We start from the raw sequence: 25790 nt of genomic DNA on the forward strand, positions 1-25790 counted from the left end.
TTTCTATGCCTAGTTTAAGTGTGGTGTGTGTGTGTGTGTGTGTGTGTGTGTGTTTTATTATTAAAGTTGTTGTTTTCTGCAAAACGCTTTTCTTAATTTGTTGAGAGGATCACGTAGTTTTTGTCCTTTAATGTATGAAAATGGAATATTACATTGATAAATTTTGTATGTTACACCAACCTTGCATTCCTAAAGTAAATCCCACTTGGTCGTGTTGCATAATCATTTTCTATGTTGATTGGATTTGGTTTGTTAGTATTTTGTTGAGGATTTTTGCATTATATTCATTAGGTATATTGACCTGAAGAATTTTTTTTTTTTTTTTTTTTTTTTTTTTTTTTTGTGATGTCTCTGTTATCCTTTTCATTTTTTTCCCCCGGGGGTCAGGGTTCATCCCATACAGCCCTATTCTTGGGACAAGATTCCAAATAAGCCATCTTGGGCAAATGAAAATATTTGTATCTATCTGAGAAAGAAAGCTATATAATTGTTTGGGGGTTCCCTTGTAGCTTCCTTCCCCATTCCTCAAGCCAACTAATAAAATGTGCTTTTCATATTCCACATCTCATTCATAGAGTTTTGAACATCTTTTTTCATTGCTCTGAATCTACTTTTTTGACTCTCTGGCAAGTCAACATTTACTCCAAGCGTCACTCACTCCTTGAACAGGCACTTTTGACTCCAGCCACCAACTCACTTCACAACTGTGATTTGCCAGGAGTGGAGTCAGGTATCTTCAGTGCTTACTCTCGGTTATGCACGGGTGGAACCTTACGCACAGGAAGGTAAGCTGCGAATGTAGTGATATCAGAAGGGAAAACTGAACCCATATAAAGGTGCCACCTTTGGAAGCCTTAGGCATGGGGATGGGTGGCTGGGACGCCGGCCCAGCAGGGAATGGACCCAGCAGGTGGGCCTGGAACTATGGTAAGGGCTGGTAGAGGACACCGGAGGAGCCAGCGCAGACTTTCCTTGTTCCGGCCAGTGGGTGAGGAGAGGGGAAACTTTCCCACGGTTCCGCTTGGCCCAGCGCGGCCCGCGCCTCTCCTGGGTCCACGCAGGGTCAGGGCCCGGCGCCGCCCACGAAGGCCTCGGGTGGGAACCCGCAGAGGCGGAGTGAGCCGGGCAAGCAGCGCAGAGGCACGGAGTCCGAGGCCGCGGGATCGGGGCTGCCGGCACAGCCCGAGCGCTTTCCGCGGGGTTTGGCTCCTGTCGCTTCCCGTCTCCCCGAACCGGCATCGGCGCCGCCGGAGCTGCAGCGGCCGCCACCAGGAGTCCTCAACGCCGGGCTGCGGGCGAACCGGAGGGGGCGCGGAGCCGGTGGCTCCGGGAAGCGGACGCAGGTAAGGGCCGGAGTCTGGGAGCGGAGCGGGGCGGGGCGCGGCGACAGCACCTCCGGAGGGGCTCGGCCTCGGCTCGACCAGGCGGCTCGGGCCCCCGGGCTGGCCCAGGTGAGGACACGCCGAGGGACTGGGCTGGGACTCGGCGCTGCTGGCCCGGCCTCGCGCCCCGGCCTCAGGTGACGCGGCGCGGTTTAACTTTCGCACCTGAGGCGTCGGAGGCGGCCTCCGGGCGTGCCCCGCCGGCAGGGTGGAATTACGTGGGGTCTGAAACCGGAGCCGTGGCGGCGGGGCGCCGGGGGCGTGGTGAGGAGGCCGTGGCGGGGAGGGTTGGGGGAGCGGGGTCTGCGCCGCACGCTCTTCAGGTCCGAGGTGAGGAGCGTCCTGCTTAAGGTCAGAGCTCCTGGGGACAGCCGGCGTACACCCCCTTCCAGGTCCGGTGCCCTCTGCTCAGATCCACTTTCTTTTGTCTGGTCCATTTCAGTATTGGTGTTTCAGCTGCTTTTGTTTCAGCCTTGGGTCCTGAGTGTACAGACTTTCTGCTGGGCAGCGGTCATCAGGAAGCTCTGAAATGCATCTGGACGGAGGTGGGAAGAGGGGGTCCTTTGGGGGATAATGCAGTCATTAGCACTAACGTGTAAATATAACCATATTCTTTCCTAGATACTACTCAGTATTTTCTTAGCATCTAATAGTTTTAAGCGTATTCATGAGAGCGTTTATTAGTTGACTTCAAAGGAGCATTATGGAGGCAGGTTACTTATTAGCCCATTTTATAGACCAGACAGCTGAGAGGCACCCAGGTAGAAAAGTGATTATATCAGAGCTAAGGAGGAAGCTGTGATTAGCACTTGTCTGACAGAGTTGTCCTTGGTGGTCCAGTCGCTCTGTCAGCCTCAAGCAAAATTTAGCACTCAAAAAGTGTCAGTCAGGTACCCATTCTATTTGAATTTACTCATTAATTATTAAAATCCTTTCTTATAAAATAGAGTTGAATGTTTTCAGACTCCTGAGAAAGATCAGAATAATTTTCAGTTATTGAATAGGATCACTAGAGTTGAAATAAGGAGTAAAACTCCTTCCTTTCTTTTGTTAAATCTTTTTATTTCCTGTGTAAATATAGTGCTACTGGAAGCTCAAAGATTCTTGGTGGTGATCATAGCAGAGATTCTAAGTGTTCATAAATAAGTAGAATGGAAGAGATGAGCTGCTAGGTATCTGTGAATATAGCAAATTCACTTTGGTCATAAAGAATTGAACATGTAGGAGAACAGTCATTTTAGTGAAAATTAAATTGTACAGTAATTGCATGTGTATTACACTGTTGTGCTTTTTTAATCTCCCCAGAGATATCAGCAATTTACTGGTTTCCCTAGGGTTTGCATTTAAGTAGTTTTGCCATGGATCTTTTATAGCCCCATTTTTTCTTTCTCTCTTACACTTTTATGTATTTGGCTTTTCAAAGTGAAGGGTTTTATTCTTCTAAAATTAAAAAAGAATAAAGTTTTCTTTCTTTATAAAAATACAGTTAACTAGAGACACTAAAAATCTTAGTGTTTTGAAGACAGACCCCAGCCTCTTTAATAAGTAGCTCTCATACATCAAACAGGAATTCTTCCAGCTAAGTAGGCAGTGAATTAATAATCATTATAATAGACCTCTGTAGGATTTTATGACACACCTTCCTGAATAATAATAATAATACTTTGTACATATACATGCCTTTTTATCAAGGAGCTAAAAATGATCACTTAAATTTCGCTAACTACCCTAGCACAAATTTTAGGGGACAGTGTGCCTAGACTTCATTGTTGCCTCATGGAATAGACAGTTACTTTCCCTAATATATCACCTCTACTCAGCCATCTAAAAACGAATGATAACCTATCCTTTCCTTCATAGGGATATTTGGAGAATAAATGAAGTAATGTATAGAAAATAGTTTGAACTTCATGGAAGAAAGTTGCTTTGTGTCTTCAAAGTGTGACCATATAGTCATGCTTTACTTCCCTAAACGTCATTTTTGTTTTTAAACAGATGGCCTTTCTGGGGACTGTGGCTGTAGTTCAGTGATAGAGCACTTGCCTAGCATGTGTGAGGCACTGGATTCCATTCTCAGCACTACATATAAATAGATAAATAGAATATTGTGTCCATCTGTAACTAAAAAATAAATAAATAAAAATAAAAAATAGATGGTTATTCCAAGTAGTCACCATAGGAAGCCAAAAACCTACTCCAATAGTGCTACTGTCAGTCATAATTATTTTGAATCTTTTTAAAATTCAAATAAATTTACAAGCAACTTAAAAACATTATAATTACTTTTATAAGCACTTGTTTGAATTTTTTTTTATATAAAAGAACTGTATAAGTTTGAGTTAAGCTTTTGCTAAGCTTGGCAGGGTGATTCTGCATGGTTGCCAAACTTAGTTCTATCTTTAAGAATTTACCACTATTAAGGATATTTAAAGGATTATCATGACAACTGTGAAGGCAATTTCAAAGAGCAGTTTAAAAATAGTTTATAATGATAACATTATTAAAATGCATTTGTAACCTTCCCAGAGAACTACTCTGAAAAGGACAATACTTACTTTTAGGCTGCAGTTCTATACCTATGTGTACATTTACATGTTAAATATTTTGAAACTAATAATTTATATTCTAATCTATCGTTATCATATTTCATGGGGGGGGCGACAGGGATATTGAATCCAGCGATACTTTATCACTGAACTACCTCCCCAGGCTTTTTAAATTAAAAATAATTGTTTTTGAGACATGGTCTTGCTAAATTCTGAGTGTCTTGCTAACTTGCCTAGGCTGGCCTTAAACTTGCCATCCTCCTGTCTCAGCCTCTGAAGTCACTGGGACTACAGGCATGTACCACCAACACCTAGCTTCACATTTATTTTTTAAGAATTAAATATTTCACATATTTGTTACTTAGTTTACATTAAGTAAATCACCTATCGCACTGGAACAGTATTAGGTTAGTAGTATGTTTTGTACAGAAGTTTGAACTTAACATGAATGCAAGTAAAATTTTGTTCCCTATTATATGTTTTGATAATACAGCTGGGATCTCATCAAAATATATAATTGTCATTTAAAACATCATTATTAACAAGCTCTGTGTGCAACAGATTTTATTGATCACATCACAGTAAAAAGACAAAATTTCAATAAATATAGTTTAAAGATCTAAATTATTTTTATTAATGATTCTAGAATCAGTCAGCATCTCATTCTATAAAACAGAATGAGTTTTTCTCTGGGCATGGCAGGAGAGTAGGTTTTCATAAGGGGAGAAGAAGGAAGCAGAAAAAATCTAAAAAGCCAATCAGAATACTTTTCTTGTAAGCATTAAAGTAGAGGGGACTTCCTTATCATGCCAGGTCAGGTTGATGGGACTCTTTTGTATTGATTGCTATACATCTCTGTTTTCAGGCAAAACTAGTCTGTTTGGGTTTTACCTGATTCTAGAAAATTTTCTTTGGATTATGTGGCACATAGCCTAAAAACATTCATTTTGGTTTGATCTATTGGGGTCTTGTATAGGAACTCAGTCCAAAACAGTGGTGCCTTTTATAATTGTATTTATTACTATTTACCAGAGATATTAGTTTTCTTATTCATTTCTGTGCTTAAAAACCTTCACATGTATTTTACATATATATATATTGTTTTTGTCTATATATGGTGCTACAAAAAATACCCGAGGCTGAATAATTTATAAAGAATAGAAATTCATTTCTTGTAGTTCTGGAAATTGGGGAGTTCATGATCAAGGTGCCTGCAGGTTTAATGTCTGGTGAGAGTCCTGGTCTCTGCTTCCAAGATGAATATTGTATCCTCATAGGTAGAAGGGTATAAAAAGGGCCTAAACTAGTTACTTGCAGCCTTTTTAGAAAATACTAATCTTGTGAGGTCAGAACACTTGTGATTTAATCACTTCCCCCAAAGCCTCACCTCTCAGTATCACCACAATTAAAATGATGTTTCTTCCATAGAATAGAAATGAGAGAAAGTGTGGTGGTAAACATTTACATAAATGGTTTGCCTCCTAGGCACACCATCTCATCCCATTCATGAATTGTGATGGTGGTGGTGGTGGTTCTTCTTCTTCTTTCTCCTTCTTTCCTTCCTTCCTTCCTTCCTTCCTTCCTTCCTTCCTTCCTTCCTTCCTTCCTTCCTCCCTTCCTCCTCCTCCTCCTCCTCCTCCTCCTCCTCCTTCTCCCTCCTCCTCTCCCTCCTCCTCCTCCTTCTTCTTCTTCTTCAAAAATATTTTTTAGTTGTAGAGGGACACAATCCTTTATTTATTTATGTTTATGTGGTGCTGAGGATTGAACCCAGTGCCTCACACATGCTAGGCAAGCACTCTACCACTGAACCACAACCCCAGCCCCAACTGTGCTTCTTCTTTGCTACCTTTGGAGGTAAAGTGAGGCTCAGGTTTTACATATAATGTCAATTTTTTCTCAATCTAGAAATTTAATAATAAATTTTTAAAGTGTTGTCAAAAATTTTCCCCATTATAACAGTCCATAAAGTTGCCTATATCAAAATATTTTGTTTTGGACTAAGTATGCAATAAAGTATACAAAAATAGAATCATATTAATCAAATGTACCCTTGCTTCTATAAATACTAGCCATATTAATTACCAAGATAACTTTCTTTCTTAGATTTTCTTAAAAAGCTAGCTGAGGAAAGTGGAGCTGTTTTTTTTTTGACAAAATTTCTCTGTAATAAGCAGAAATATTAGGGAATATTCTGTTAGTATTAGAACTACCCTCTGGTTTTATAATCCCTTTACTTGATTAGTTCACTAATAGACCATTAGCAAATATTTTACAAACAGCTTCAAAACATTCTTCATAAATTGCTGAAGAAAGCATGAGGCTTATTCTGAATGAGAATTGCCTGGCCTATTCAGAAACCTATGGGAAGGGACCAAAACTGACATGGATACCAATGTAAGGCAGTTTGGAATGGGTAATATAGACATATGGGTTAACAATAGGGGTAAATTGGGGACTGTGCTTTTAATGGAAAACTAAGGTTTATCTTTTTAACCAAATTCTGCTCAAATTTTTGGTTTTGACTACTATAAAATTCCATCTCACTCCAGGCAGCATGGCAGTTATCAAGAATACAAGCAATAATAAGTGTTGACAAAGATGTGGAGAAAAAGGTACAGTCATACATTGCTGGTGGCACTGCAAATTGGTGCAACCACTCTGAAGAGCAATATAGAGATTCCTTTAAAAACTTGGAATGAAACCACCATTTGATCCAGCTATCCCACTCCTCAGTTTATACCCAAAGGACTTAAAATCAGCATACTGTAGTGACACAGCCACATCAATGTTTTTTAGTAGCTCAATACAAAATAGCTAAACTGTGGAACCAACCTAGATGCCCTTCAATAGGTGAATTGCTATAGAAACTGTGGTATATATACATAATGGAATATTACTCAGCAATAAAAGAGAATAAAATTATGGCATTTGCATGTAAGTGGATGGAGTTGGAGAATGTCATGCTAAGCGAAATAAAGCCAATCCCAAAAAACCAAAGGCCGAATGTTCTCTCTGTTAAGTGGATGCTGTTCCATAATGGGGGGCGGGAATGGAGGAACTTTGATTGGGCAAAGAAGAGAGAGGGGAGGGGAGGGAAGGGGACACAGGGGTAAGAAAGATGGTGGAATGGAATGAGATGGACTTCATTACCCTAGGTACATGTATGACTGCACATATGGTGGAATTCTACATCATATCCTACCAGAGAAATGAAAAGCTGTGTTCCATTTGTGTACAATGAACTGAAATGCTATCTACTGTCATGTGTAACCAATTAGAACAAATTTAAAAAATGGAAAAAAATGGTTTTGAGATAGAATCTGTTGTTTTACATGCCATTTGTCTTCTGGGATATACATAAATTGTATATTAAATATTTATATAGCTGAACCTGCTGGACTTAGAACTCATGAGATTGTAGAGTCAGAAATAAAGCTTCCCCTGCTCAAGTCAAGAATTATACTTCTTGCTAACCAAGCAACCATACTCTTTCCCATCTTAGCTTTTTGGTTTATTTATTTTCCTTCCTCAAAATACCCTTTTCTCTCTACTCTACCTGACTAATGCTACTTGTATCCTCTCTTATCTTTTACAACCTAGCTGGAAGTACCACTTTCTCCACAAAGCCTTCCCTGACTCCCTATTTCTTGCTTCTTGTTTTCAATTTACCCAATAGTTATATTTGTTATTTACTTTCTGTGATTTTGTTTATTTATTTTCATTTTAAACATTTTGTCCACACACATTTTCATACCCTGAAAAGCACAAACAAATCATGTCCCCTGCCATATATTTCTCCCTTGTACCATATACAGCACCTAGAATAGTAGATATATCATGTATATGTATATATATATATATATACACACACACACACAACACACACACACACACATATATATCATAGAATAGTAGATATATATATATATATATATATATATATATTTTCAGCTTTGTATATATCAGCTCATAAGATTAGATCTACAGAAGAAATTTGGTACTTACATCATGTATGAGGTGTAATTTGTACTTCATAATTATTTTAAACTGTTCAGATAGAAAAATAGATGGCTCAAGTGAGGTACTTGAGATGAGTTTAATTTAGAAAAATGTATACGGATTAAAATAAACTGACAATGGATGGTGAAGCACCCTAGGGTTAGAAATCAAGGGGACAATTTTATCTCTGGGCCTGAAGGGGCAAGAGATGGGGATCATTATTGAAACCCAGAAAAGGTAGCTCTGTGTAGAACATAGTTTGTCTAGAATTCCGGCCTGTGATCTCGAAGTTTTGCTTTCTTCTGATTTACTGCAGGTGTTTCCCACTGGTAAATCAAATTTGGAGCCAGAAGGCAAATATGTTAGTCAGCTTTTCATGACTGTGATCGAAATACCTGCAAAAATAATTTAGAGGAGGAAAAGTTTATTTTCTTTAATGGTTGGCCAAGTCCATTGCTCCAGACCCATGATGAGGCAACACATCATGACAGAAGGGCTTGGTAGAGGGAATCTGTTCTGGATATGGCAGCTAGGAATCAGGGACAGGAGGTGCTCTGAAGATATACCTTTCCAGGACATGCTTCTAGTAACCTACCTCCGCTAGCTACACTCCCCGTGCCTACAGTTAGCATTTAGTCCATTCAAACTAAAACAGACTGATTAGGTAAAAGCTCTCACAATCCAATCATCTCACCTCCTTAGTCATTCCTTCATTAACACAAGAGCTTTGATGGTGGTATGGGGGAGAGACATCACATATCCAAACCATAGGGACCTCTATTACTGTATTCCAAAAATCAGTTTCCTGGAAATTAGAGCAAGGTAGATGAGCTGGACAGTATATCCAGCTGGGAAAAAAAAGAATACTCAGCACCATTATCACATCATCCAGAGTGTGTGTTGATTATAGTGTGCAAACTTTTTGTGTTGTCTTTATTTTGTAAAAGATAAGCCTGTTTTTTTTCCTAGTGTAATTCCATTACCAACATCCAAGAACACTTTATTTTATGATTGATCATATGAACTGCCACTACTATCACCTATTTTTTGTGACATTAGCTTATATAGTATTATTAAATGTTTTCTGAGAGTTTTTTTTTTTCCACCTATGTCTTGTACTGTGTATGGAGAGGCTACATAAAACTTAGAATGAACCACATTAGCAAACTATCCCTTTATTCCAACTACATGATTTGTCTGAATCAGAGTTGCTCACTTTTTGTGCCATTTTTAGTCTTGGTATGTGCTGTCTCAATGCAGAATTCTAACTCAAACAAGTTTAGGAAAAATCCTGAGCATCTGTACTTTCTTTTAAAAACTTTCAGTTGTTCCAATGTACAAGGAGAACTCCTTGCACGGGTAGTTATTTTGACGCAAGTGTTGTGGTGGTAACCCCTTCCCCCTCACTATATCTGTTATTTTTTAGTATTTCAGAATTAAATGGAAATCTAAGGCTGCTTTATTACTCTTGAAAGCAAAATAAATGTTTTATATTTTTCACATTGACAAATGCCTTAGTTTGACAACAAATGTTGGAGAACATTGAATTATCTTCTTCAGAGTCACAAAGGGATATAAAATGTAGTTTCTATTATATTTCCAATAGGATAAAATTTAAGTTTTTTTAAAAAAATATAGACTATTTCAAATATATGTAGAGAATGATGTACTAAACACTCATATCTATACTTAGCTTTAAAATCATTAACATCTTACAATTTATTCTGACTTTTTAAGAGAAAAATGCAGATCAGATGTAAGTCCCCTTAAGTCCCTTTTTCCCATGAATGTTTTTATGGTTTTACTACATATGCATGTATCACTGAACAAAATGTAATATTGTTTCACATGCTTTAAAATGTCTATAACTATACAATATTCAAACTTTAGGTGTATTTCAGCATCTTATTTTTAATCTGCCCAAAATAATTTTGAGTATTTTCTAGATATTCATGGCTTTAATTTATTAAGTTTTATTGCTATATTTATTATTTTATGAATGAACAAAAATAACTTATCAAATCTATTGATACACACTTTCATTGTTTCCATTTTTTTTGCTATTACTACAAAGTGTTGCCAAAATGAACATTCCTATATGATATATTGTTTCTTTATATACCTATAAGCCTAGAAGTAGAACTGCAAATCCCTTACCAAATCTGTACAAATTGTTTTATAAAATGCTCATACTTAGTTATAACTTTCTAGTATCATGGGTGTGAAGTGGTATGTTTTAATTTTAATATTCTTGATTTCTGGAAAGTTCAACACCTTTAATGTGATTGCTGGCCATCTGGGTTTCCTCTTTGAGGAACTGCATTTTCATATCCTTTCTACTGTTGAAAAATTTATGTTGTAGGATTAATTGTACATACTAACCATTTGCCCATATGTACACATTTCTTTCAGTTTTTGGGTGATCTATTAATTCTGTCTCTTCTTATACTGAAATTAAAAATATTCTCAATATTTCAGTTTATCAATCATTATACTCCGTTTTTTGGAACAGTTTTCTGACCCTGCATGTAGTCACACTCTTGGTCTTCCTTAGGTTTGCAGTTTTCTACCTTTCAAAACTTCTTTCTAGATAAAGTAGAGCATACATGAGTAAGTAAAGAAATTAAAATGCCACCTAGTTTCTCTTTGGAATACATAAAATTATTAATTTTAAAAAATGTATATGAATCTCTCAGTCACCAATTTTTTAAAAAAGTCTCGCAGTTCAAAACTGGCATTCAACTAGTAGCCTCCAATATAGTCTTTTCTCATTTTTCATTAAATTCTTGTGTAGATGTAGAATAAAATGAAAACTCACCATTATATAATGTATTTTATAAATAATATAAAATGTTTGTGCATATTTATGTATAAAATATATATTTATGTAATGTTTTATCTTTTAGAAGATGTGTCTTTAACATATACATAAATGTATGCATAAATATATACATATATGTATATACACATATACATATATTTATATTCTGAATATCTATATGTCTATATAAAATAAATATTCAGAAGGAAATGATCTTCACTAAGAAACAAATGGCCTTAGGTTGAAAGGAATTTCTCTATATCAGTGCATCTGCATATCCCATCCTTTCCTTGTGATGCAGACTGTTTGATAAATACAGGCTAAGAGGCTTTATTCTGTCCCTGTAGTCAATTCCTTCATACATAGGACCTCGACCAGCCAGCAAATTGGACAGACATTCCTTTCTACCTTTCAGATACTTCTCTTTAAGGCAGGAATTGATGGGTTATCTTTTACTTCCTGTGATTCCAGAAAATTCTAGGAAGCCACTATGCAGTAGGGGAACTTGTAGCATGTACTGTAGTACAGACCATCTGGAGACCTGAGACATAAAGAACCCTGGTGATGGTACATGAGCAATTACAATTAGCCTTTTATTATGTTATATCATTTCCTCTCCCAGGGAAACAGGTAGGCAATAAAGGGAATACAAGATGCTGCTCTGAAGAGCAGAAAGGGAGAACCAGGTCATGATAACCCAAATACTCTGTATATAAATAGGCTTTGAACTTAGTTCTAAGCAGGTAGGCAGAAAAGTGAACATGGGTAATTTCTTCAACCTGTATAACAACAAGTCTGGGTAGAACTCTTTGTGATTGAACTTGTATAGGGAAAAAAAGAAATAAGGCAATCTAAAATGAAACTTCAGGAATGCTATAGAACAAAGGAAGATTTATTATTGAAAGAAATTATAATGCTACTTTAATTTCATAGCCTGATTGATGGTAGTTTAATGAGTAATATATTTTGTGTCAGTGGTGTTCAGTCTGCTTCAGAGTTTCTGCAGATACTAGAGTATTTAACCTCTCCATTTTTTTTCTGGTGGGCATTTTGGGGTTCCTTGTAAGATTTTATGTGAGGGCAGTACAATTGCTACTTTGTTAAAAAATGTGATTTTCAAAAAAGTGACTTTAAAGAAACTTCACAGAATAATTGTTATGAGGGAATCTTCACCAATCACCTTAGGAAGTTTTATTGTAAAACTATAGGTGTTAGATTTACAAAGAGTCATGACTAACTGTTCATAGTGTAGAAAACTTTAATGTCTGGAAACATTTAAAGAAGGCAAGCAAAATGCTACATACTTCAGTGGTCTCTAAGGACTTTACTTAATGAGAAGACAGAAGAAACAACTAGTACAGATGAGATGTTTTAGTATATAAGCCAATTTTTCTTCTTAGAGTAACCATCTAATAGTATTCACTGAGTTTCAGGGAGATCTATGCTAAAGGACTCTTTAGAGTAGTTATCTGCAGAAGCAGTTGCTGGCAAGTAGAAGTTTACAAAAACAAACAATAAATGACAGTATATTGTGTAGGTCTTGATATGGATTTCAAAGAAAAGATGAAAAGTACAGAAAAGCAAAACAAAGTTTAAAAATGAAAAAGACCACCAACATTCATATGATAAGATAGCAATGTATGCAGTTTTGTGAACTCTGTGAATTTATTGGACACTTTTATTTTTAGGATGGCTAAAGGAGAGTACATCTGATATCATATGAAAGCTGATCAAGACTAAATATAGAACCATGAAGTTTCACCTTGGAACTATTTGCTGCTTCCATGTTCTCCTTTTCTTGTTGTGGCCAGCTAGGGGCAGATCATGGACAGCTGCTTGGTCAGCAGAGGACAGAGAAGCCCCTTAAGAGAGCAGGGAATAATGATCTATTTTATATTTTCAAGGTTTATACCTTCAGTATAGAGAATAAAATGCTTCAAGTTTTCATAAAGAAAAACCTTGATGACTAGACCCACAATTTCTATTGTTGAGATCTCATATTTGCTTACTGTTTATAATGTGTATAAAACAAAAATTTTATAATAGAAATTCTCCTACATTTTACCTTTTGAAAGAGCTGGCAAGGAAGTATTTGTCCTCAAAAAAGGTCCCATACTACACTTACAGTACAGATGAGTTCATCTCCAAAATTACAAAATCCATGAGGAAATGATTGAATGTGATGGACACAACTGAGAGGAAATTTATATCCTTAGAAAATTTATGTGAACTCACAGCTTTATAAGTTGTATCCATTTACATGTCTTTAGCAAACCATCCCATATTCAAACCCCCTGATCAGACATTTCAAACCTTAATATATCCAAAAACTAAACTCTTGGATCTACCTCTTCTGTTCTACCCACAGCTTTCTCTGTATCAGTCAACATCCATCCCATCCTTACAGTTGGTTCATGACAAAAAACATTGTGCCCTTTTTGACTTCTCTTAGTTAGACTCCACATCCTATTGATCTGGAAATTCTGTTGATATACCTTTTATATATATCCAGTATTGATAGATATTTACTACCTTCCCTGCTGTCACCCTGTTCAAAGGCTTGTCTTGGTTGTATTTCTGTAGCAATGTTTTTCCATCATAGTTGAGTGTGTCTGATAAAATAATTAGTAGTTTTCATTACCATTTAAATTCAGCATTTTATTTAAAACAAAATCTAGTAATCCATTTTGAAAGTGTTACCATATTCCATTTTCCTTTGTAATTTTAAGTAATAATGAGTACCATTAAGGTTTTACTAGGGAGGGGAAAGAATCTTATAAAAGCACATTGCGAACTACGACAAGCATTTTGATTAAGCCAGACTCATATGACAATACAAATCATAATTTAATCTCTGAATTGGATGTTTTCCTTATGTGATTCAGCTTGATATACAGTTTGGCTCATAGGTGAATTTAAATGAAATGTAGAATGTGGTTTACACCTGATATGCTTGAGATTCCTTTCAGTGCCCAAAGAAAGAATAGTAGCTCTAGTTACCTCTGATTCAATTCAGCAACATATATAGTCACATACAATACATCTGTAGTATTCCAGGGATCATGAAGACTTTTTTAAATGGTACTGGGGATTGAACTCATGGGCACTTGACACCAAATCACATCCCCAACGCTACTTTGTATTATATTTATTGACAGGGTCTCACTGAGTTGCTTAGCACCTTGCTGTTGCTGAGGCTGGCTTTGAACTTGTGATGCTCCTGTCTCAGCCTCTTGAGCTGCTGGGATTACAGGCGTGCCCCACCACCAGTATCATAAAGACTTTGAGATACTGCTTACACCCTTCTTCTGAGAGTTTATAAGTAGAGGAAGAAATAGATGTATACATTGGTTTGATACATAGTGGCTCAGTGACATAAGTACTAAAAGAAGCTAAGGACAGATGAACCCAAAGGTAAAGACCATTGAGGTAAAATAGAACAAACAGCAAAAGTGCTAAGGAACTTAAAACCCTCTTTTGGGGGAAGCTGGTAGGATAAATAAGTAAACTAACCTAAGTCCCTTGGTTTCATATCATTGCTTTATGTATTGGGAGATATATAAAAGATACTTCTTTTTTGTTTCCATTATTTAGCAATGTTTTGGGAGCCAAAAAATATTTTCAAGGTAACCTAGTGAACTGCTCTATATCCAAAAAGAGTCACTCTGTGACATTGTTCCTTTGCCCTTAAGAAAAAAGCATTTGAAGCCAGGTCAGTGTGCTTATTTCTGCCATCATCTTCTGATATGCATCTTTTCTTGATTCTTGGTCATCAAAAACAATATATCCATCTAATAAAAGTAAGACAGTATTTATTAACTTTTGGTTAAAGCCATGTTTTCTAGTGTATTATTAAATAATATTAATAATATTCACTTAAACATATTTCATTTAAATATATTTTAGCCCTTATCTCTTCTAAGCAGTCAGCCTGAGAAATAGATGGGGAAAGAAGGCTTCATTTGACCCCAGGCTCAAGTCTTCACTTAGATGTTTCCCTTTTCATCTACGCTCTCCCATCCAACTGTCTTAGAACCTCCTTTACCCACTTATGTGCTTTCACAGTACATATCTATATTATTCTTTGTATTAACTGACAAAATAGTTAGCAAATCTACTGGATGAATCAATATTTGTAACCTTAAAATACAACTTAAAATTAACTGGAAAGGGCTGGGGTTGTGGCACAGTGGTAGAGCCCTTGCCTAGCACATGTGAGGCACTGGGTTTGATCCTCAGCATCACATAAAAGTGAAATAAAATAAAGTTATTGTGTCCAGCTACAACTAAAAATATTTTTAAAAAAATAACTGGAAAAAAATCACTTGATTTGATTTTCTTTATTCTTTTTTCTTATTTGTTCTGTTTAGTGTAATTAGAAATATTGTTGGCATCTTTATTAAAATGATATTTAAATGTGTCCTGGATTGCTTAAGAATTTACAAAAATAGTGAGGCATGGTGGATTGGTGCATTCTTGTAGTCCCAGCTACTTTGGAGGCTGAGGTGGGTATTGTTTGAGACCAACTTAGGCAAAATGGCAAGATCCTGTTTCAGAAAAAAAAAATCTTCAAAAATGACTAGAACTGTTCCTTGGAACAAAAGCATGTAGTGTCATCATATATAGTGATTTCTAAGAGTCATGTATAAATACAAATACACATGCACCTTTTGGAAATGTATATTTCAGTATTATATACAACTTTATTAATTTTGTATGTGATTTCTTTATTTTCAACATAAAAGGTAGTATGTGAGAAGTGAGTATATGGGTCCTACTATAAGTTTCACTCATCTTTAAAATTTATTCCTCCTTTACCAAAGGATAGTAGCAGTTAAAATGGACAGATCTATAACCAGGATATAGAACTTGCAAAATGTTTGTGTTGCTTCAGTGCTATTTTACAATTCCTGAAGGAGTGACTTAATCTGAAAGATAGCAGACTAAATACTTGAGTTGTGGTGTGTGTGTGTGTGTGTGTGTGTGTATGTGTATGTTTGGAGTGTGGGGGAATAGGCAATTTAGGAAGTGGTACTCATTCCAGCAGCTCAGGAGACTGCGAGAGGAGGATCACAAGTTTACAGCCAGCCTCAGTAACTTAGCAAGGCTCTAAGCACCTTGGCAAGACCCTGGCTGGCTTGCTTAAGTGCTCCTGGGTTCAATACCCATCTACCCCTGGGGGAAAAAAAAAAGTGTTGCTCAGCTTCAGTTGAAGTGTGTAGCTTAAGAATCAGAGTAGGAAGCATCTGGTTATTACTATAGTGTCAGAGTCCTATTAATTTTTCTTATTATGTCTGGGTATCAATTTCATAATGCCTAAGAACTCATCAATGCCCGGGAAGGCAGAAATAGAAATAAGGATGGTGAGAAGTAGATAGATGGAGATAAAGTAGTTCTGTATTGAAATATTTTTAATCAACAAAATTGGTTACTTTTAAAGAAAAATGTTTATGAATGTGAACACCAAAGTATGTAGACCTATTTAAACTATCATTTTCAAACTCAGAACTGTATAACAGTAATGATTATTGAAGATTGAGGTCTCTATAATTCATGAGTTAGGATTAATAAATTAGAAGCTTCCAATATGATTACAACAGCTGCTAAGCCTGGTATCATAGAACTGACATTTTGGAAATAACCTGATCCAGTCTCCTATTTGTATAGATAGAGTATCTTATATCCTTGACAAAGATTGAAAGCTAATATAAAAGGGATCCTGGATTACAAGGTAGCTTTCACTAAATAATACATGTGCAAGAAATTTTGAACTAAAGAAGGTATGTAAATTCCACAGGAATCTAGTTTTAACTTTAAAAAGCTATTTTCATTTCTACTTAACATAGGATTACTTTTTGTATCCTGATGCATTTTTAAATGATTCAGAAACAAATCTAGAAGTTTGTGTTTTTTAAAACTCACTCATTTTTATCTTTGCTTCACATAACACTGATTGCAAAGTTGTTAGTACTTCTTTGCTGTGGCCTGCTTGGGTTTGGGTCATTTTTATTTCAGTTATTCTGTGCTCAGGAGAAGGATTCAACATTAGCAAGAAATACTGACATGCTATCAATTTTATAAAATAATTAATGTCTGTGCAGCTCATTCCCAACAGTTACTTCATATGATGTTGTGTCCATGTGAACAGTCACTGGTTCCTAAGTCCACTTCTACAAATCAGTTATGAATTACTTCGAAGGTTCCTGTGTACTACATAATAATATTTCCCTTACTTTAATAAATGCTATTTGTTAATATTTATAAAAGGGATATTTCTTCCCATTTTATGGGACATAACTTACTGAAGCACTTCCAATATTACAACCTCCAGGTAATTGAATATGCCACAGTCTAATGGCTACAAATGTATCATGGTGCTCATGAATTTTTTAAAAAAAGTAGATACACATTTTTAATTCAAGATGGTAATTTAAGTTTAAGAGAAAAAAGAATGAAGCCGAACACAGTGGTATGCATCATGACTCAAGAGGCTGAGGCAGGAGAATCACAAATTTAAAGCCAGTTTGGGGAACTTAATGAGACCATGTAGTTCAGAAATAGAGTGCTTGTGTGGCATGTGGGACCCTGGGTTCAATCCCCAGCACTGAAAAAGAAAAAGAAAAAGAAAAACACCAAAATTTAGAAGTAATATTTCCCTGATGGTCTGAGTTGGCTAAATCATTTAAGCATTTTATTTTCCACATAGGTGTGCATTGCTTTTTTCATACATTTACTCCTTTATCTCACTTGGCTTTTTATCTTATCACAGTTTTAAAAGAAATACTGATAAATGATGAGGGAATTCCAAATTCTTTGGTCATTTCATTTTTTGATTTTTTTTTGGTCATTGTTCACAGGTGATTTTTTCCTTTTTGAGAAATTCCAAATTTAATATTTTTCTCCTTTATGCCATGACGTTATTTTATACATGAAGTATAATAGAAAAGACACACAACAAAACATGGGTATTATACTAATGTCCAAATTGAGAGGACTGGTATGGGTTCTGTATGTACCATTATGAACTGAATTGTACACAACCCCCCATCCATATATTCAAGTCCTAACTCCTGATGTTACTATATTTGAAGATAAAGCCTCTAAGGAGATAATTAAAGTTAAATGCGTTTTTAAAGGTGGACCATTATCCAATATGACTAATGTCATAAGAAGAAGGAGGAGGAGGAGGAGGAGCTGCCACCAAAACAGGTGTACAAAGAAAAGCCATGTGAGGTCCCACCTAACCAGAAGGCAGCCAATTCCAGGGCAGGAAGAGACACCTCACCAGAAATAAATCCTGTCAGTAGCTTAATTTTGAACTTTCATACTTAAACTGTGAGAAAATGATTTTCTTCTTTTTTGTATAATCCACTCAATCTATGGTATTGGGTTATGGCAGCCTGAGAACAATAATTCAGATTTTTATACTGTGAACTGGGATTCTGCTGTAATGAGGACCTAAAAATATGGAAATGTCTTTATAATTAAATGATGTGTGGAGGCTATAAGAATTTGACACATCTGTTAAGGAAAAATTTAGATTGCCTTCAGGGAATATTTTGGTAGAAATAAGGAATTAAAGGTGATTCTGGTCAAGTCTTCAGATGAAATGAGGAATGTGCTATGGAAACTTGGGGAAAAGGCAGTACTTGTTATAAATTGGCACAAAACTTGGCATAATGGTGTTCTAGTGTATTGTGTATGCTAGAACTTATGAGTAATGACATTGGATTTTTCGCAGGTTTTTTGTTTGTTTTTGTTTGTTTATATATGTAGTACTAGAGATTGAACCCAGGGGCACTCTACCATTGAGCTACATTCGCAGCCTTTTTTATTTTTTATTTTGAGACAGGGTCTCACTAAATTGCTCAGGCTGTATTCAAACTTGTGATCCTCCTGCTTCAGCCTCCTAAATTGCTGGGATTATAGGTGTGCATCACTGCTCCCAGCTTTTGCAGAGATTTTTAAGCAAAGTGTTGAAGTTATGGCTTTATTTCTCTCTACTGAGTATGATGAAATCTGAGAAGAAAGAGATGAATTGTATAAGGAATTGTTAAGCTAAAAATAATCCAAAATTAGGATTTGGAAAATTCTCTGCATAGTTGTATTGTAAAACTTGTTCTGGAAAGAACACAGTGTGTAGTTGGGCAATCTCTTCAGGAAAGAGATTACCCACCATTTAATCAGCCATATCAGCAGAAACCAGGAATAGGTATGGAATTATACCAACAGAGCTACTGATCAGTTTGGATTAAAGAGGACACATGAAACTAAATAAAGGAAGGCTTTCAGACTTATGGGATTCTACAGAATAGGACAGTAGACCTCTCATCAGTGCCTCAGCATAAGGGAACATGCTTGCTTACCATTATGATTATAGTTTCTAACAAAATGGAAACATTGTCAGCCTAAGAAAGAAAAATGGTATCATGTATAACAGGCTGTTAGTTTATTTTACACTGATAACCATTCCAATCTTTAGACCTCTTATTTACTTTTCTTCTTTGATTATCTAGGAGTTCTGACATAACTAGATAGTAGAGCAAATACTAAGCATCATTGTTTTTTTCCTGATTTTCATGGAATGCTTGCAAAGTTTCACCATTCGGTAGTTTCGTTGCTAGAGTTTTGGATAAACTCCCTCTATCAGGTTAAGGAAGTTTCCTTCCTTTTCTTGAGTATTTAAATTTTTTTTTTTCTCACAATTAAGCTTCATACTGATGTTGTCATTGCATCTTTAAGGATAAGCATGAGTCTTTTCTAGTGTATTGAATATATTGATTAGATTTCTTTTATATTTTTGAATCATCTTTGAATTACTGAATATAACTTTTCTTGTTCAAAATTTATTGTTATTTTGATTTATTTATGGAGTCTGCTGGTTAATATATTATTTAAGATTTTAGCATGTATAAATAGGTCTATATTTTTTTTTATTCTTGTCTGGTTTTATATTTGCTTGTCAAGTTATATATTTTTTTAATTTTCTATGTCAAAGTCATACTAACTTTATACAATTATCTTAGGGGCTTCCCATTTTTGGCAGAATTTTCCTGTTATATCATTTGTGCCAATATGCCTTCCAATTTTGTGGGGCTTGGGGGTTGGATAAATTACTTGAATTGTATTTCAGTTTTTAAAATTATTTTGGTTTAGTTGGGTGCAGTGGTACATGCCTGTAGTTCCAGTGATTCAGGAAGCTGAGGCAGAAGAATCTCAAATTCTAGGTCAGCCTTGGCAATTTAGTGAGACCCTATCTCAAAATTAAAAGGACTAGGGATGTATCTCAGTGGCAATAAGACTTGCATAATTCACTTTTTTGCACCAAGTAGCTATTTTCAAAATGTGGTCTGTGAACCCTGCTGTATCCAAAACCCATTCAGAATTCATTCTTTTGGTAATATCAGGATATTATTTGTCTTTTTCACTGTGGTGACATTTGTACTAATAATATAAAAACAATAATGGGAGAAACTATTGGTCCCTTAGCTAAATCAAGACAGTGGCAGTGAACTACACTAGTGATCATTTTATTCTATACTGCTACTCACGTTCAGTTAAGAATTTTGAAACAACATTTATTGAAACAAATATTATAGATTTTGTTAAATTTTAACTCTTTAATACATGTCTTTTAGGTCTTTTTTGTGAAAAAAAAAAGAGACAAAAATATATAAAGTACCTCTGCAATCTGCCAAAAATCTGTTGAGTCTTGAGGAAAAGCCCTGCTCTATTGTTTTAGTTGAGAGCTGAGCCAGTGTGGCACCATTTTTTGTTTCAAATCATTTTTACTTGAAAGATTGATATGTATTCAGATATGATACTTCATAGTATTTGTTACAAGTGATAAATTGGAACTTTAAATGAAAATTAGTATTTTTAAAACCTTGTATTCACCACTTTGACCTTGGCTACTGCCCAATAATTAAAGAACTTTTTTTTTGCTGAGGTTGATGGTAATATTAACAAATGTCAGTTTTTTTTCTAATTTTCCTCATTTTTTAATGGCATTTTGTAATTGTATATAATGGGAAAATATGTTATGTATTCATAAATGCACACAATATAATGATATAATTTGGACAATATCATTTTTCGGTATTTTCTTCTTTCTTTCTTTCCCTTGGTTCCTTTTCTCTAATGATCTCATGGGATTCAATAATCCTGCATTTCTTTTCCTTTTTCCTCTCTAGCTTCCACATATGAGCGAAAACATATGACCCTAGACTTTGAGAGTTTGACTTACCTCATTTAACATAATGTACTCAAGTTCCATCCATTTTCCTGAAAATGACATAATTTCATTCTTTTTATTGCTTGGTAAAATCAATTGTTATATTTACCACATTTTCTTTATCTGTCTCTTTATCTGTTCATCCATTGACAGACACCTAGACTGGTTCTTTAGTTTAGCTATTGTGAATTGTGCTACTATAAACATGGGCATGCAGGTATTGCTATATAGTATGCTGGTTTAGATTCTATAGAATAAATGTGAAGGAGTGATATAACTGGGCCATATGGGGGTTCCATCCCTGGTCTTCTGAGGAAGCTTCATACTGATTTCCATAGTGGTTGTACTAATCCCACCAACAGTGTAAATGTGTTCCTTTTTCACCACATTCTCTCTAGAATTTATTGTTGTTTGTATTCTTGATGGATGCTATTCTGAGTGAGATGAAATCTCAATGTGTTTCTGAGTTTTCTTTCCCTAATTGCTAAATATGTTCAACATTTTATTCATCTATCTGTTGGCCATTTGAATTTTTTTTTTTTGAGAAGAGTCTGTTTAGTTCATTTGCTCACTTATTAATTGTGTTATTTAACTTTTCTGTGTGGGGTCTTTTTTTTTTTTTGAGTTTTTTATATATTCCGAGTCTTAATTCTTTGTCAGAAGAGTAGCTAGCAAAGATTTTTCTCCATTTGATATGTTCTCGCTTCATATTCTTAATTGTTTCCTTTGCTGTTCAAAGATTTTAAATTTGATGCCATTCCAGTTATTAGTTCTTGGTATTATTTCCTGAGTTTTAGGGGTCCTACTGAGAAAGTCATTATCTGCACCTATATGTTGTGTTACCCTACATTTTTTAGGATTTGCATAGTTTCTGGTCTAATTTCTAGGTCTTTGATCCACTTTAAGTTGACTTCTTGTACAGGGTGAGAGATAAGAATTTAATGTCATTCTTCCTCATATGGGTAACCCATTTTCCCAGTACTATTTGTTAAAAAGACTATCTTTTTGCCAGTGTGTATGTTTTTAGCATCTTTGTGAAGGATCATATGATTTTATCTGTGTGTTTTTGTCTCTGTGTCTTCTATTCTGTTTCAATGGACCATGTTTCTGTTTTTTTTTATGTCAGAACCGTGATCATTTTGTAGTATAATTTGAATTCAGGTATTATGATGACCCTGGCATTGCTTTTTTGGCTTAGGATTGCTTTTGTTTTTCTGGGTCTTTTATTATTCCAAATGAAATTTAGGACTGTTTTTTTTTTCTACTTCTATGAAGAATGTCATTGATATCTTAAAGGGGATTGCATTAAAAATGATTGCTTTTGGGAATATGGCCATTTTAACAATATTAATTCTGGCTATCCATGAACATGGAAAGTTTTTCCATCTTCTTGTGTCTTCATGAATTTTTTCTTCAGTGTTCAATAGTTTTTCTTTTTGGAATCAACTTAACGAAAGAGGTGAAAGACCTCTACAATGAAAACTACAGAACGCTAAAGAATGAAATTAAAGAAGACCTAAGAAGATGGAAAGATCTACCTTGTTCTTGGATAGACAGAATTAATATTGTCAAAATGACCATACTAACCAAAGCACTATACATATTTAATGCAATTCCAATCAAAATCCCAATGATATTCCTCATAGAAATAGAAAAAGCAGTCATGAAATTCATCTGGAAAAAATAAGAGAACCAGAATAGCTAAAGCAATCCTTAGCAAGAAGAATGAAGCAGATGGCATCACTATACCAGACCTTAAACTATACTATAAAGCAATAGTAACAAAAACAGCATGGTATTGGCACCAAAATAGACTTGTAGACCAATGGTACAGAATAGAGGACACAGAGACTAACCCACATAATTACAGTTATATTTTCAAAAGCACCAAAAATATACATTGGAGAAAAGACAGACTCTTGAACAAATGGTACTGGGAAAACTGGAAATTCATATGCAACAAAATGAAATTAAACCCCTGTCTCTCACCATGCACAAAACTCAACTCAAAATGGATCAAGGACCTAGGAATTAAACCAGAGACCCTGAACCTAATAGAAGAAAAAGTAGACCCAAATCTCCATCATGTGGGATTAGGCCCCAACTTCCTCAATAAGACTTCTATAGCACAAGAATTAATATCAAGAATCAATAAATGTGATGGTTTCGAAATAAAAAGCTTCTTCTCAGCAAAAGAAACAATCAGTGAGGTGAATAGAGAGCCAGCTAATTGGGAACAAATTCTTACCACATGCACGTCAGATAGAGCACTGATCTCTAGAATATATAAAGAACTCAAAAATCTTAACACCACAAAACAAAACAACAAAATAAATAAATAACCCAATCGATAAATGGGCCAAGGAACTTCTCAGAAGAGGATATACAATCAATCAACAAATATATGAAAAAATGTTCAATATCTCTAGCAATTAGAGAAACGCAAATCAAAACTACTCTAAGATTTCATCTCACTTAAGTCAGAACGGCAGCTATTAAGAATTCAAACAATAATAAGTGTTAGGGAGGATGTGGGCACACTCATACATTGCTGGTGGGAATGCAAATTGGTGCAGCCAATATGGAAAGCAGTATGGAGAGTCCTTGGAAAACTGGGAATGGTACTACCATTTTTTTTTTTGACTCAGCAATCCCACTCTTCAGTCTATTCCCAAAGGACTTAAAAACAGCCTACTACAGGGACACAGCCACATCAGTGTTTTTAGCAGCACAATTCACAATAGCTAAATTGTGGAACCAACCTAGATACCCTTCAGTAGATGAATGGATAAACAAAAATGTGAGATACACACACACACACACACACACAATGAAATATTACTCAGCATTAAAAGAGAATAAAATCATGGTATTTGCAGGTAAACGAATGAAACTGGAGAATATAATGCTAAGTGAAGTTAGCCAATCCCCAAAAGCTGAATACTGAATGATTTCTCTGATTTAAGGATGCTGATCCATACTATGATGTGCGGGTGGGGGTGGGAGGATTAAATGAACTCTATATAGGACAGAGAGGAAAAGGGGAGGGAGGGGAAGGGAGGGGGGAAAGGGGTAGGAAAGATGGTGGAATGTGATGGTCACATATTAATTCTGCCTCTCCATGAACATGGAAGGTATCCTAAGTATGTGTATGAAGTATGTGATGGTACCCTAAGTACATGTATAAAGACATGAAAGATGTGACTATACTTTGTGTACAACCAGAGATATAAAAATTGTACTCTATATGTATAATATGAATTGTAATGCATTCTGTTGTCATATATAACAAATAAAAATTTTAAAAAAGATGGACACAATACCTTTATTTTATTTATTTAATAAAGGATAAAACCCAGTGCCCCATGCATGGAAGGCAAGTGCTTTACCATTGAGTCACAACTCCAGCCCCTGTGTTCTATAGTTTTTATTGTAGATCTTTCACCACCTTGGTTAGATTTATTCCTAGTTATTTTATTTTATTGGAGGCTATTATGAATGGGATTGCTTCCTGATTTTTTTCTCAGCAGATTGATTATTGGAGTATTGGAAAGATTGATTTTTGTGTATTGATTTTGTAAACTGCTACTTTGCCTAATTTGTGCATCTCTTGGGATGGATCTCTCTTCCACTCTTAAGTGTGAGCCTTTCTAGGGCACAATATTCTCTTGCCAAAGTGTTCAGGATATCAGGTTGTTATGAATTTTTCAATATATTTCCAAGTAGGTTTTGTAGTATAGTTTTCCTACTAGTTCTTTGGTGATGATTAATGTATTTTTATACAGTGTATATTGTGTCAGAGCTTTAGGATTCTACTTTTTCTATAGGGGTCCATCTAGTAGACCTGGCAGTTGTGTTGTATATAGCAGGGTATATGGGGTTCACCTTCTGTGTTTACTCTTCTTAACAACTCTGTAATTATCAAAGGTTGTGAGGGTGATCTAGATTGAGACCCCTCCTAGTTGTGGTATTCATAGCTTTTGTGTTAATCTGTTTTTGCTGTAGGAGTGGATGCCCATGAGCGGGACCTAGAAACCCCCCTTAGCCGTTCCTTCTTGGGACCTGGTCATTAATTTGGGGTTTTTGTCTTTTCTATTACTTGTATTAAATTATTGCTGAAGTTTAAGTGTGATTAATTTGTGTCTGGAGCAAGGTGTACTGTCTTTTGGCTTGGTTTAGCTCAGCAGTAGTTTCTACTCAGTGAATTTAAGAGTGTCCCAGTAGATTCCCAGCACCTTACTGAGAAGCAGTATTTTCAGTGATTGAATCCTGAGTCATGGGGCAACTAGAAATGTAGCCTTCTTCTAATCTGCCATCTTAAATCTCATTTTTTTCCAATATTATACCAATGACATGTTTTAGTGTTTAAGAGATATATCTTAGCAAAACATTGTTTTCCAAATTCCCAGTGCATTCAGAAAATGAAATGCCAGAAAGGAACATCAGTATAAGTAGGTAGGGAAGTACAGTATGAGGAAAAATGTATGCAAACAAGATTAAGAAAATTAAACAGTTATTTGCAGATCACTTGGTTAAAATGACCAAGTGTAGGACAGGTGATAAAGAAGATCAGATTTTCGGGACTAGGATTGTGGCTCAGTGGTAGTGCATTTGCCTGGCATGTGTGAGGCACTGGGTTTGATTCTCAGCACCACATATAAGTAAATAAATAAAGGTCTATCAATAACTAAAAAAAAGGTTAAAAAGAAGATCAGGTTTTCATGATAAAGACCATGACATAGATAGGAAGAGCTAGCCTTTAAGGGTTGGGGTGGGGGCTGTCTATTTTAGAAAAATAGCTTGTATCC

The 25790-nt window shown here is 35.7% G+C and overlaps 1 protein-coding gene across 6 annotated transcripts in view; it reads left to right on the forward strand.

Moving 5' to 3' along the window:
* The first annotated feature begins 757 nt into the window (after positions 1-757).
* Rnf180 (ring finger protein 180) overlaps positions 758-25790 on the forward strand; it is a 204263-nt gene continuing 179230 nt past the window's right edge. For 2 of the 6 annotated variants that reach the window (XM_026390877.2, XM_077795850.1), the window contains exon 1: positions 979-1343. The gene's annotated coding sequence lies outside the window, so the exon portion shown is untranslated. Of the gene's footprint in view, positions 786-978; positions 1344-1416; positions 1452-1743; positions 1775-1795; positions 1928-25790 lie in introns of those variants that run through there. The other 4 variants (XM_077795847.1, XM_077795845.1, XM_077795848.1 and 1 more) reach the window with 4 other exon arrangements.

This window comes from Urocitellus parryii, chromosome 1 (genome assembly GCF_045843805.1).
Source record: "Urocitellus parryii isolate mUroPar1 chromosome 1, mUroPar1.hap1, whole genome shotgun sequence".
Lineage (NCBI taxonomy): Eukaryota > Metazoa > Chordata > Mammalia > Rodentia > Sciuridae > Urocitellus > Urocitellus parryii.